At 41.0% G+C, this 12,156-nt stretch overlaps 1 long non-coding RNA gene across 1 annotated transcript in view; it reads left to right on the plus strand.

The window, feature by feature from the left end:
• The window catches only part of LOC308038456, a 45,309-nt gene that overhangs the window by 594 nt on the left and 32,559 nt on the right, over positions 1–12,156 (plus strand). The window lies entirely within an intron of this gene.

Here is a 12,156-nt window from a genome sequence, read left to right on the forward strand (position 1 = left end):
GTAAAGAATCTAGTTCATACAGGTTGAAACAGTGTCCCAGGGAGGCTGGAACTAAAAAAGGATTAGAAAGAATATTTCTACCTTGTGTGACAATGACATTGCTACTAATACTACTGCTTTCCTAATCTAGGTACTTTTAAAATCTCAGTGTGACTTCATTAACAGAGGAGGGTGATGGTTGAGTTTTATTTATTTATTTATTAGTATGTTTATGGAAGACACCATAGCAGAATTTCAGAAAAATGACATCTGGGAGTTGCACGGTTGTTTGACAACTAGAATATGTAGAACTTTGAGCAGGTCTGAAAATAGAGTACAGTACTGTTTGCTTTGTCTAGTGGTTTGAGATTTAGTCTTTTTTTTTTTTTTTTTTTTAAATATTTTAATAACCCTCTGACTATAATTTATTTCTCAGGTACTGAGATTCTTGGGAGGGGTGGGAAACAAGCAACTTAATGCAATCTATGCAAATAATGTCAAATTTTTCTTAAATGTTATCCTATATGAAATTTCATCCATCAAGACTGCTCAGTTTCTCTATGATAGAACCTGTTAGGCAATATAGTACACAAAATCTAGGAATGTAATGCTTTTGTTACTATAAAAGCACAGATATCAAGCTATACCAGTTAGCTTGAAAAGTGTACAAGTGACTGACACAACCTACCGTCGTTCTTCTTCTCTTCTTCCTTTAGATACAGACACACAAATTCTTGTTCAAACCAAAAGGTTATACAGAATATATTTATAAGGGTGAACTCTGCCAGGTGATAGTTAATCATGTACAGCGCTAAGGATATCTTTTGAAGGTATTCTGAACACTGTGACAGAAGTATTTGTCACTCAAACTATTTATAATTCTAGGAGTCTGGAGGGCTGACGTTTATTTTCTGTATGATATAGCAGCTCTTCTTTCGTAAAAAAGAAACGGGCTCTGTCTGTATGGACACGTTGAGAAGTCCTGGAGTGTGTTGCTTTTGGGAAATGCTGTGTTTGCACCCTGGACTCACTGACACTCGGGCCATCAGCCTTTCTGTCTCACAGATGGCTTTGTAGCTCTGTGGCACCCAGCCCGCTGTCTGCTAGACCTCTCGTTTCTGTGGACTGTTGGAAGAGGTCAGTGCAGGCTAACTCAACAAATGTGAACCTGTTGTCCACGTATCACCTTCATTAGAAAATTAAGGGCTTAAAAATCGAATAAAACTATGAGCCTCAGCTCTTTTTTATTTATTTATTTATTTATTTATTTATTTATTTATTTATTTATGGCATGCAAAACTATACTAAGAAGGCCAGTTGGCTTTTCAGAAACAAATAAGTCTGATAACCACCGCAGTTTTTTTCCTTGCTTTTCTAACCACCTCAAACAATTAGTTTTGAGGACTTTTTGGCAATGTTGACATGCAGGTCAGCGTTCTCTCCCCTTCCTTGTTACATATTAGTATCTTGGATTATTCTTAACTCGGTGTTTCTGGGAGTCGCGGGCAATGTATAGACACAACGCCTTCAGCAGGCAGTCAAGGAATGTTACGAGAGTAGCAAGCTTCTAATTTCCCTGGTCACTCGGAGGATTTATGTGCCAGTATAACACGAGTGATGAGCTGTTGTTCATTGACAGAGACCTTATGGGTCTGTCTAAGCACAAGAGGTTTTGGAAGTTGATAACCTTTGTGCTTCAGGTTTTGTTTTGAATAGATAGAAGTGGAGAAAATAGTGATTGGTAGATGTAAAACCGGATGGACAAACTGAAGGGTATTAGCAAACTTCTGGAAGTAAAGCTGAAAATCTGAGCTATTTATACAGTTGGAGACAGAGTTGGTTTTTATTTTTCATTATTTTGGCACACAGCATTGACTTTTATAGAAGCAGGAGATGCTCCTGCCTAGAGTTTCAGTCTCTTCTATTTTTTAGTTCTCTGTGAGATGATGTGATGTATCACAGCTTTGGTCTGAGCACTGGCCAAGTATAAATGAAGAGGCAGATTTCTAACTCTGAAACTGAGAATTTTGTAGGTCACTCTAAACTTGCCTGGAGACAAAGCATGATAAAGTATTTTTTTGCTATTCAAGAGCAAGATAAATTGTCCATAGTCAGAACCACTATTACTACTACATAAGTTATTCACTTCAACACCTTTCTCATATCATATCAAGTGAATGACCATTTTGTGCATCTGGTATACATCCAGAACCCCTGTTGTGAAGTCAAGGTTGCATGAGATATCCCAGTTTGCATTAATAAATGCTATAGCTCACTGAATTATTCTGACAAGTATAATAATCTTACATAGACAGAAATAATACTTTTAAGATGTTTTTTTCCCTAAAGGATATGAAGATTAAACACTGACCTTTAATTTTCAGATATATTACACCCCACCCCCTATATCCTTAATAGTAAATTCTTGGAACCTAAAAGATAAGAGCCTAAAGGGTTATTTTTTTGTTTTATACACATAAAATGTAGCCATTTTTAAGGGAAGCCTAAGTATTGTGTCCACTGGAATGACATTAATTCCAGAAGAAACCTCTGCCTTCTCTGCTATTTATAATTTCGTAATATCAACTTCCTTAAAGTTTTGGTTGTCTCAAATGTTCCAGCAGCTCCATGTTATAAGCTCTTGAGGCTGGTTTAAAATTTCAGCATGCATTGTTTCACTGTGATAGGGAAGGCAAACCAGGACTTAAGAGCTTAGGTGCTATTCAGAATTTCCCCATATGCAAAAATGTTTTTCTGAAACATATGGGAAAGAACTGAGTGCTCTTACGCACATGCCTGGAAGATAATCAGAAATCACTGTGCTGCATATTTAAAAATAAGAACCACAGAAAACCCCTCCTGGAATGGCAGAACGTGTATGTATTTTGGCTTTGAAAGGTATTCGTTTGGCGTTTTTGTGTATACCTGTGATGTGGTGGTTGGAATGGTGCTTGGAAGCACTCCTTAGCAATAGTCTCATCACAGTCCTCATATCAGTGCTGGCTGTAGTGGAGACAGACTGCATTGTTGTGCAGCAACCTGTGGAGGTTAGAGACATAACTGCACATGTGGCTCAGTGTTGGCAGCCAGGACAGATCGTGGTGGCAGTGGGGAGATTCTGATATACGCTGTGCAAAGCTACAGATGGTGGCGCTTGGTGAGCCAGGGGTCTGATGGAGAGATGAGACAGAAGGACCAGGTGACAAGGCTGGTGAGGGGTCTGGAGCACAAGCCTGATGAGGAGCAGCTGAGGAAACTGAGGCTGTTCAGCCTGGAGAAAAGGAGGCTGAGGGGAGACCTTATCGCTCTCTACAAGTACCTGAAAAGAGGTTGTAGCATGGAGGGTGTTGGTCTCTTCAAAGCAGCAAGTGATAGGACAAGAGGAAATGGCCTCAAGTTGCACCAGGAGAAGTTCAGATCAGATATTAGTGAAAATTTCTTCACGGAAAGTGTTGTCAGGCATTGGAACAGGCTGCCCAGGGAGGTGGCTAAGTCACCATCTCTGGAGGTGTTCAGAAGACTCCGTAGAGGAGGTTCTCAGGGACATGGTTTAGAGGTGGACTTGGCAGTGTTAGGTTAATGGTTGGACTCAATCCTAAAGGTCTTTTCCAAACAAAATGTTTCTATGACTCCTTAAAACTGCTCTCTCAGGAGCTCCATCTTTCCTAGGTGTGGCCCTGTGCCTAAATTATTTCATTCAGCCCTGAACTTGTAATGGAAAATCTTGCATGATAACAACTTAATATACCATAGTCTGTATTTATGAGTGAGTTGGCTGGAGTTAACAGTACATTTAGAGATACACTGCTTGCAAAACATGCACCACTAGCCAAAGCATGCCTTTTATCAAGATGGGTTAGGAACATCCAGTGCTTCCATACAGGCATGTCACTACCTGTAGCTGAATTTAATAATACTAGGTTATTGTAGTGTGGTTTATACAGGCTTTTTCCTTCATTCTTTTGAATCTGTTTGTTTACTTAATTTTCCTACCATCAAGAAAAGAAAAAAACCCCATGAATACTTGCAAAAGCAGGGTGAGATGGTGAGACTGGGTTGAAAGAAGATATTTAGGTTCTCAGGATGACACTCAAAAGAGCCTGTGGCCTCAGCTATGCTACAGAGTGAAGTACACTGTAGAGAACTGTGAGCAAATGCCATGATCGGAAGCTCGGTTAGTGTTGTTTTGTTCTCCCTGGGCTAATTAGCAGGAGTGCCTCTCAGCATAACTAATTAGCTCCATTCCTGCAGCATCCTTAGGGGCAGGGCTAATTAACGTGGATGCTTTGCTATACAGACACAGCTATATTGCCTCTGGGATCTAAGCTAGTATCCGTGCATGGCATTGCAATGTACCAAGCAGACAAGCTAGTTTCCTCAAAGCTACCTCAGGATCTCTAACAACCTTTTGCTGTGTAGACTTGCCCGGTGTTGTTAATGAGACCCCAAAAGCTTATGCAGGGAGAAGGATAGCAACCCAGGATGTGGGTCAGAGGGTAACGTTTTCGAAGACAGATGTTTTAGGGTGAGTCCCATATTCATTTGCATTTACTTTACCTCTGCATCTACTTGTTACCTTTGGATTAAAGATAGTATTAAAAGTAAGTACCAGCTACAGTGAGGAAAAAAAAAAATAGGACTATATTGTGGTATATGAAGTCTGAACCCGTTGTCTTGCAGCTTGCTGGTTTTTACTTTTAGTTATTCAGCTAAACTTATGGCTACTAAAAGATAGTCACGAACTAATGAACTGAAGCATTTTTAAAGTGTGTTTCCCCATTGCTGTGGTCAAATAATAATGGTAACACAGTATCCTTTATGGTTTTACAGACCCTGCATTCTCTGATCTTCAAATGCTTTGCAAGCATGAGTAAGCATAGCTTCCCATGAGGCAATACAATTCCCATAGTACGAGTAGTAAATCTGAGATGCAAAGATCAGCCAAAAGTAACTTGCTTTTATTAGAAAGAACATGACCTCTCTGGTTTAACTTATTCTTGCACAGTGCTCCTTAGAATTTTCTTGTACTGACATTATTCTTATCAGCACTATTTTAACAAACTGATATCAGGTGATTGCAGATTCAGTTTAGCTGAGCTGACCTGAAAATGTTGTGTTGCACTACACGAGAGCTGCAGAAAGGTGGCTTACTGTTCACAAAGGCGCTGTGCGCTGCAGAGGGCTGATAAACAAAAGATCCACTGTTTCTGTCTTCTGCTTTCACAGTATCAGTAGCAACAGGCTGCACTGATACCTTGCTTGTTAGCTCAGCCTTGCTCAGAAAAACAGTGCCATTTGTGGTTGTGAATTCCAGCCTCTGCATGGAGTCCTCAGGGGCTCAGCACCTCCCAGGAGCTCAGTGGGAAGCTCTTCCTGAGAAGTGGAAAAGATCTGTCAGAGACAGCCTAATAAACCACTTAGTCTTGCTTCACTTTATTCTCATCGTTCTAACAACTCCAAAGACACGTAACATACAGCTATCCAATTTTCTCTCCTTCCCACAAGGAAAGCCTGTGGCTACACCTGCATCGTATCTGAACCGATCTGGGGAGTGGTCTGAAGCCTGCAGTGCTCATTGCGTCTTTGCTACACAGAGATCAGGTTGCCTATGACTTCTACATCTTCTGGCAAATGATGGCGATGCCCATTTATGAAAGAACGCTTTTATTTTTGTACTGGGAGGACAGACTGGAAACATGGAAGTGACCCAGTGAGGCAAGGGGATGTGGCTGTTGTAGCCCCTCTGCAGTCGTGTATGCCCTTCAGTGCCCTGGCACGCACACGTCAGCCCGGAATGCAAATGAGCAGCCAAAAAATCTGGACAATTCCTAACAACATCCTTAAGTTCAGCCTTAAGGATGAACATTACCTAACACGGAGAGCAGAGACAGCCTCTGCTTCTCTCACTTCCAACAGGGAGAAGTACTGTGAGTGACATGGAGACTTTGCAGCATTTCTCTGATGAAGCAGGCGGGAGAAGAGTCTCTTGCAACCACATCACGCTGTGGCTGGTTCCACATCTACCTGCCAAAAGCAGCAACCTACAAACCCTGCTGTGGTGTGAAAGGGGACCATCCTCCTGACCTCACTGCTTTGATCAGTTGTAGTCAGGCACAGCAGGTGAGCTTTCAAACAAGAGGTGAGCAAGACCTTCTAGTAAGAGCTCTTTACGATACCTGCTTCATAGAAATGATTCCTGGTTTTAACAGATGATCATGTGCAATTAGAAAACAGCATTGTTTACATGTATATATCCTCCTTCATTGAAATCCTGGCAGCATTCTTGCTTGAACTATGTGCAGAAGAAATCTGGGATTAAAAAACAGGCCTCATGAGCAAAGGGGAGCAACAGACAATGAGAGATGTGTGTCTTTGCAAGGCTTCCACAGAGAAGCCTCGACATGTGTGCAAGGTGAAAAAAGAATAACAGGATGACTTCAGTGCTGGCTTGCGATGGGCAAGGGAGTGCCCTTTTCATCATAGTCTGGCAGAGAAATGTATAGCTTAAGAAGAGGGAGGAAGTGCAGATCCTTACTTCAGAAATACAAATCCTTTTTTAATAACTGACTGAAACCGTAGGAGTTCATAAAGAAAGTCAGCTTTCCTGAGCCTCATAGCTTTAACTCTTTCCCTGCCTGATGGAATGCTGCTGTTGCTTTCACTTTCCAGCTTTGCTGAATCTCCTGTGCATTTTGGGGAGGGAGTGAGCGAGCAGTGTTACCTTGTACAAAGAGGTCTCCAAAAGGTCAAAAATCAACACCGAGACCTGCACCAGAAATAGCTGTAAGACAGGGAAGTCGCAGAGTTCCAGCGGCTGCATGATCCCAGTTGAGCTGTTGCTTTTAAAGGAAAAGGCACCCACATTCTTACTGAATGTGTGGTGCTGGTGGTGGTGCTGTTATTTCTCTCCTGAGGCTTAGGTTCCAGTTACGGATTCACCCTGCCTATCTTGAGCAATACAGATAATCGCCTAAGCCTTGTTTGTAGTCAGTGAGGCTAAAGAAGTGTGTCCAGAGGGCAATTCATCCCACCTGTGTTAATCTGGGGAGGTGGGGGTGGTGATGGTGGAAATAAATGCCCCTGGGAAGGGCTTGCCTGCTCCAGCTGACCACACAGGGAGCCCAGGCAACATTCTGGTGCTGTTTTTTGTCCATGGCAAAAGTCTGCCTATGTTTTTGGTTTGGCTGAAGCAAGGCAGTACTGTAAAATACATGAAAGAAGCTGTTACCTTGCTGTTCTCAGGCGGAAGCCATGAACATTAACGAGGCGTCACAAAAGTGTAAGGGTCCACACCTTTGAATAAAGGATGCAGATAAGAAAAATGCTCATAATTTAAATATGCCTGTACCTGAAAAATTGCTAGTAGGATCTGAACAGGAGACATGAAGTCAGAATTTGCATGCTGGTTTTGGCCTGTTGCTGTTGAAGGCTGTGATCAGGTTTAGAAGCTATAATAATTTACAGAGAACATGATACCCTTGAAAATGATTTTGAGGCACAGATAAAACATAATGAATCACCTAGTGCCATAATGCAAAATTTTCCACTCCTCTCCTTATGTTCTACTCTAATATCTGCAATCCACCAGTTTTGATTTACTTTGCGCAACGAAAGTCAAGGCTGATTTTCATAGAAATATTTAATTTTGGTATTGAGATGAGTGACCAACCCAGATTCTGACAGACAATTTCATCAGTGCAGCCTAACGTATAACTCTTGTTGCAATGACACTTGCCCTGAATAAAAAGCAGGTATGCTAACAGAGATGTGAGGTTTCCCAGCCTAATGTATCCCAGATGATTCCAGTCTGGGCATATTGCATATCTGTGCAACCCGTGTCTTGCTCAGCTGCTGGGTCTCTGCTGCTTTTGTTGGAGCCAGTGGCCAGCTGGGGTGTTCAGCACCCAGCAGGGCTGAGTCCTCTGGGCTCTGGGATGGTGCAGAATTCTGCTGAGAAGTGAAAGACTCATGAGAACAACTTGACTCACTGCTTTTCTGTCAGAGGATTGCTCTGCCAATTTTAGCAAAACTGTCCTTAACACTTGTGTGGGGGAGGGCAGACTATTCCTCTTTAAACGACCTTACTTTTTGTAAGGCCAAATTCAGAACAGGGATTTCTCTCTCCTTTCCCTCTTTTCAAATTTCTGGAGCCTCACTGAGGAAAAAATAAATACTTTAAAGAAATCTGGGGTTTATGTGAAGGGGCAAATTTAAATGAGAAGCGAGTTAGCAGAAGGTTGAAACTTGAAACTGTACTAAAACATTAAGTCTCATGTCCCAGAGCTGTTTTCCTGCTGTTCTCTTTATGACCTGATTTATGAATATATGTGTGACTAACAGGTATAACCCTGGTCTGGGATGTATATTTTGGTTCAGGCTGCAACTCCTTCCAGTGCCCTCTCCCTGCTTCTCCCACTGCCCATTGCAGCAGAAAAATTAGGACACGTATATAAAGGTGTTGTTTTCTTCCCTGGCACATCATGCTGGCTGGATGACTCATAAGCCAAACATTGATAATATCAGCTGGCAGTTATTTAAACCCAAGGTTTCAGGTTAAGAAGCAACAATGAATGCAAATCCAGCTGGTGAGAGGCTGTTTGTAATACACGTGTGTCTGTTAGAGCTTAACATTTTTTAAAGACTGTTACCATAAAGCCCTATAAAGCAAAATTATGAGAGTCTATATAGGGAGTCCATTCTAGGGTGTCTGTCCATTTTGATGATGTGGAGGTGTACCTGCTTCTCAGGTACCCACCCACAACCTCTCCCACTCTGTAACTTGTCCCTGGGCTCCAGCAGAGGTCAGCTATCATTTTCTTTGCCAATACCACTTGTTAATACCAGGTGATTGCTGGTCACTTGTGACTGCCTTCTGAAAGAGGAAGGTATCACAGAATCACAAAATGTCCTGAGCTGGAAGGGACCCACAAGTGTCATGGAGTCCAACTCCTCTCCCAGCATATGACAACCCCACAGTTCACACTATGTGTCTGAGGGTGTTGACCAGTCTCTTCTAGAGTATGGTAGTTTAAAAAGACATTAGTGTTGCATAAGTACCAGTAATTTGTTAAGCTGTGCTTGGGAACATTACCATGCACTGGGATGCGGTCATCTCTTCCTGCCATCCATCAGGGCATTCCTTGGAGATGGGGCATCCCAGAGACTATCCCAATAGGCACATTGCATGCAGCCACCCACTTCCACAGATTAAGAGAGGCTGCTAACAGAGACGTGGGCCGTTTGCAGGAATAGTTGGCCACAGTTCTCAGAAATGTCTGCAGACAGATTTCCTGGTCTCATTCTTTCAATGCAGTAACATCAACTGTGATGCTCTCAGAAATGTTTCAATTTGGAAAACATCCTGCTGCTTCTGTTAGGGGAAAAAATGGCCACTTACTGTCCCCCTCTCCCCTGATTTTTTGCTGTGGGTGGACAGGTGGCTTGACATTTTCTAGCACCTCACTGATTTCCATAGCTTCTCTCCTGTAGGGCTGAAATAACTGTCTTGCTTCTGTTGATTGATCTCTTTGTAGTGTTGCTGGTAATAACTGAGACAGGCTGGGAAAGTTCTCCCTGAGCCCTAAGCTGAAGCAGTGAAGCACCAGTGAACATGCAAAGTAAGCCAGTAGCAGACAGGAACTGTCTTAATTCTTGTCCTTTCCTATGGTGCTGACAGGAAATGGAAGAATCTCTGGGATACATCCTCACTCTTCCTCTTTGACCTTTAGAGAAAAGTCTGTTTCTGTTTCCAACAGTTGTCCACCCCCGACTAGGAGTTTAGATATGTGTATTTTTTTTTTCCAGGGAAACCTGAGAGAATATAGACTAGTTTGTCTTAAATAGGTACCAAGACTGCTTACTTTAAAATACTGAAATACTTCTGACATTGACTTTCTGGTGTATGTAACAAATGAAACTGTAATAATATTAATAAGGCTACTGTGAACAGTAAAAAAGCAGAGACTTCATATGAAGTGAGATTCTGCTTAGTTTGGCAGATGTGTTAACGATTATGACTGCATTCATATCATCCTCTAGTTTTGACTAATTTCTGTTTGGTTTGGGGCAAAAGGGGGATCAGGGATTTTTTTTTTTAAATTCTAATCAGAAGTATATGCTGTTGAGAGAAATGGCTGGGTCTTCTACCTGTAGACCTTCTCCTGGGTTTGTGATTTGTTGGCCTATGTTATTTGACAGAACTTGTTTTATTGTGTTAGTGATCTTGTATTGAGTTGTATATTCATTCAGCGAGAGAGACTTTGATTGCATCAACATATATTACCTTTAGGCTTAGTCTTTACTGGGGGTATTAAATTACTTAAAATCCTAGAAACATTTGTGAACAAGACATATAAACACATTCAAACATCCTAGAACAATTTACAAATAGTTTAATTACTGTTTAGAGTAGCCTACCTTTAGCACATTTAATATCCAATTCAGCATTTCAAACCAAGCTAGTTAAGTGCTAGACTGAACACAAAAATTAATTTCAATCACCTAATTTCCTGTTATGTGCTCACAGTTCATCAGAGGCCTCATGAAAGATTCATAATTCCCAGGAACAGGAAATTCTTGGAAGAAGCTGCAGATGAATATTAGAAATTGTAGGACAAAACTTAAACTTCAGCAGGTCTTGTTTATACAAGTCCAGTTCAGCTGATTAAATTACAAACCGTTCGTTCCTGTTGTGTAAGCATGACCCAAATGAGATATGAAAGTAGGGATATTCTCCTGAAACCCCATGCCACTGTACCTCACAGGTGTGTCTTTTTATCTTCCGGTGTGGTTTTGGACAACCATAAATAGAAACTTTACAGACCTCTATCTTTAATTGCTAGTTGTAACCTAGAAACCATACAGACCTCCATCTCTCGTTACTAGTTGTAACTTAGCGAAGTCTGTAAAGTGGTGCAGAATTCCGTGTGCAGCTGAATCTCTAGAGTTTTTCTGTGCTGCCTACTTCATAGTATATATTCACAGCATTTTCAGGTGTTTTTTTTTCAGAAACCACTCCTGCTAGTGTCACCTTGCAGAAAAAAAACCAAAAAAAACCCAAAAAACACAACACTTGAAAGTAGACTAAGTCTCTTATGAAAGTTCACTGCACCTTCTTTGAAAATGAAATACTTTAGCTTTTTTTAAAACCTGCAAGGAAAACCCCTTTTCAAGGACTTCATAAAACTTTGCAGTCCTTAGTCTACATAATGACAGGTAGAAGGGGGAAATGCTTTAATGACCCTCAGGTCATAGAATTTACTGATCCAAATAAAGATCAATTGGCTGAGCTCTGTTATGTGGAATAAGTGATAAGAATAAGGTGTTCAATCCAGGTGCTTTGAACAAGTTATGCCTTCTTCCCCCTGCAGCATCAAATATAATAGTTATGCCGTAACCGTTGCTTCCTCTTACCAATTGTTTTGTCCTGGTTTTGTGCAGTGTGCAATTGGTGGGGCATTACATGTTTTTTGTGTAACCCAAGTTTGCTTCATAGGAGTTAAGGTTGTGTATGAAGTTAGTGTCAGTCTATTCTGTGAGACAGTGGCAGCAACATAAAGTACCAGTAGTGTATTCATATTGGATTTTAATAGTACTGTGTAAATGTGTCCAGATAAGAAAAGGATTACCTCAAACTGGGAGACACTTTTTCCCAAGATTTGCAAAAACCTAGTGGTAGTTTTCTATTCATGTACAGCTTAGTATTCAAGTACAGGAGAAGAGGAGGAGGGGAGGAGTCAAGATACAGTGGGAGAGTTTGGTGGTTATGTCTGTCTTGGCAGATACTTAATATTCTTATAGGCCTAACTTCTAAACCAAAGGAAACTGCAGACATTCAGTTAAACAACTGATAATGTCTAAAATGTTATTAATCTTGTTCATTAATCTCTGTTTCTGTGCATCTGTTGCAACTATATTTGCGTGTGTTTCTATAACATGCCTGTTATCTCCTTTTCAAGTGCTCCTTGTAACAGAAATGCCCTTAAGAAGTGAGTCAGTAAAATAGTTACCAAAACACCCCTAAATACCCATTATGTCATGGTGTGTAAATATTATTGCTCAATATCCACACAATGTTACTGCTTTATTTCAGTATCTCAAACCTTTTTCTTGGCTTTTTATTGCAATTACTTGGGAATCAGATTATAAAACCTTCTTAGCAAGCTCCTTGTGTGAGTT

Source organism: Nesoenas mayeri, assembly GCF_963082525.1.
Source record: "Nesoenas mayeri genome assembly, chromosome: 3".
Lineage (NCBI taxonomy): Eukaryota > Metazoa > Chordata > Aves > Columbiformes > Columbidae > Nesoenas > Nesoenas mayeri.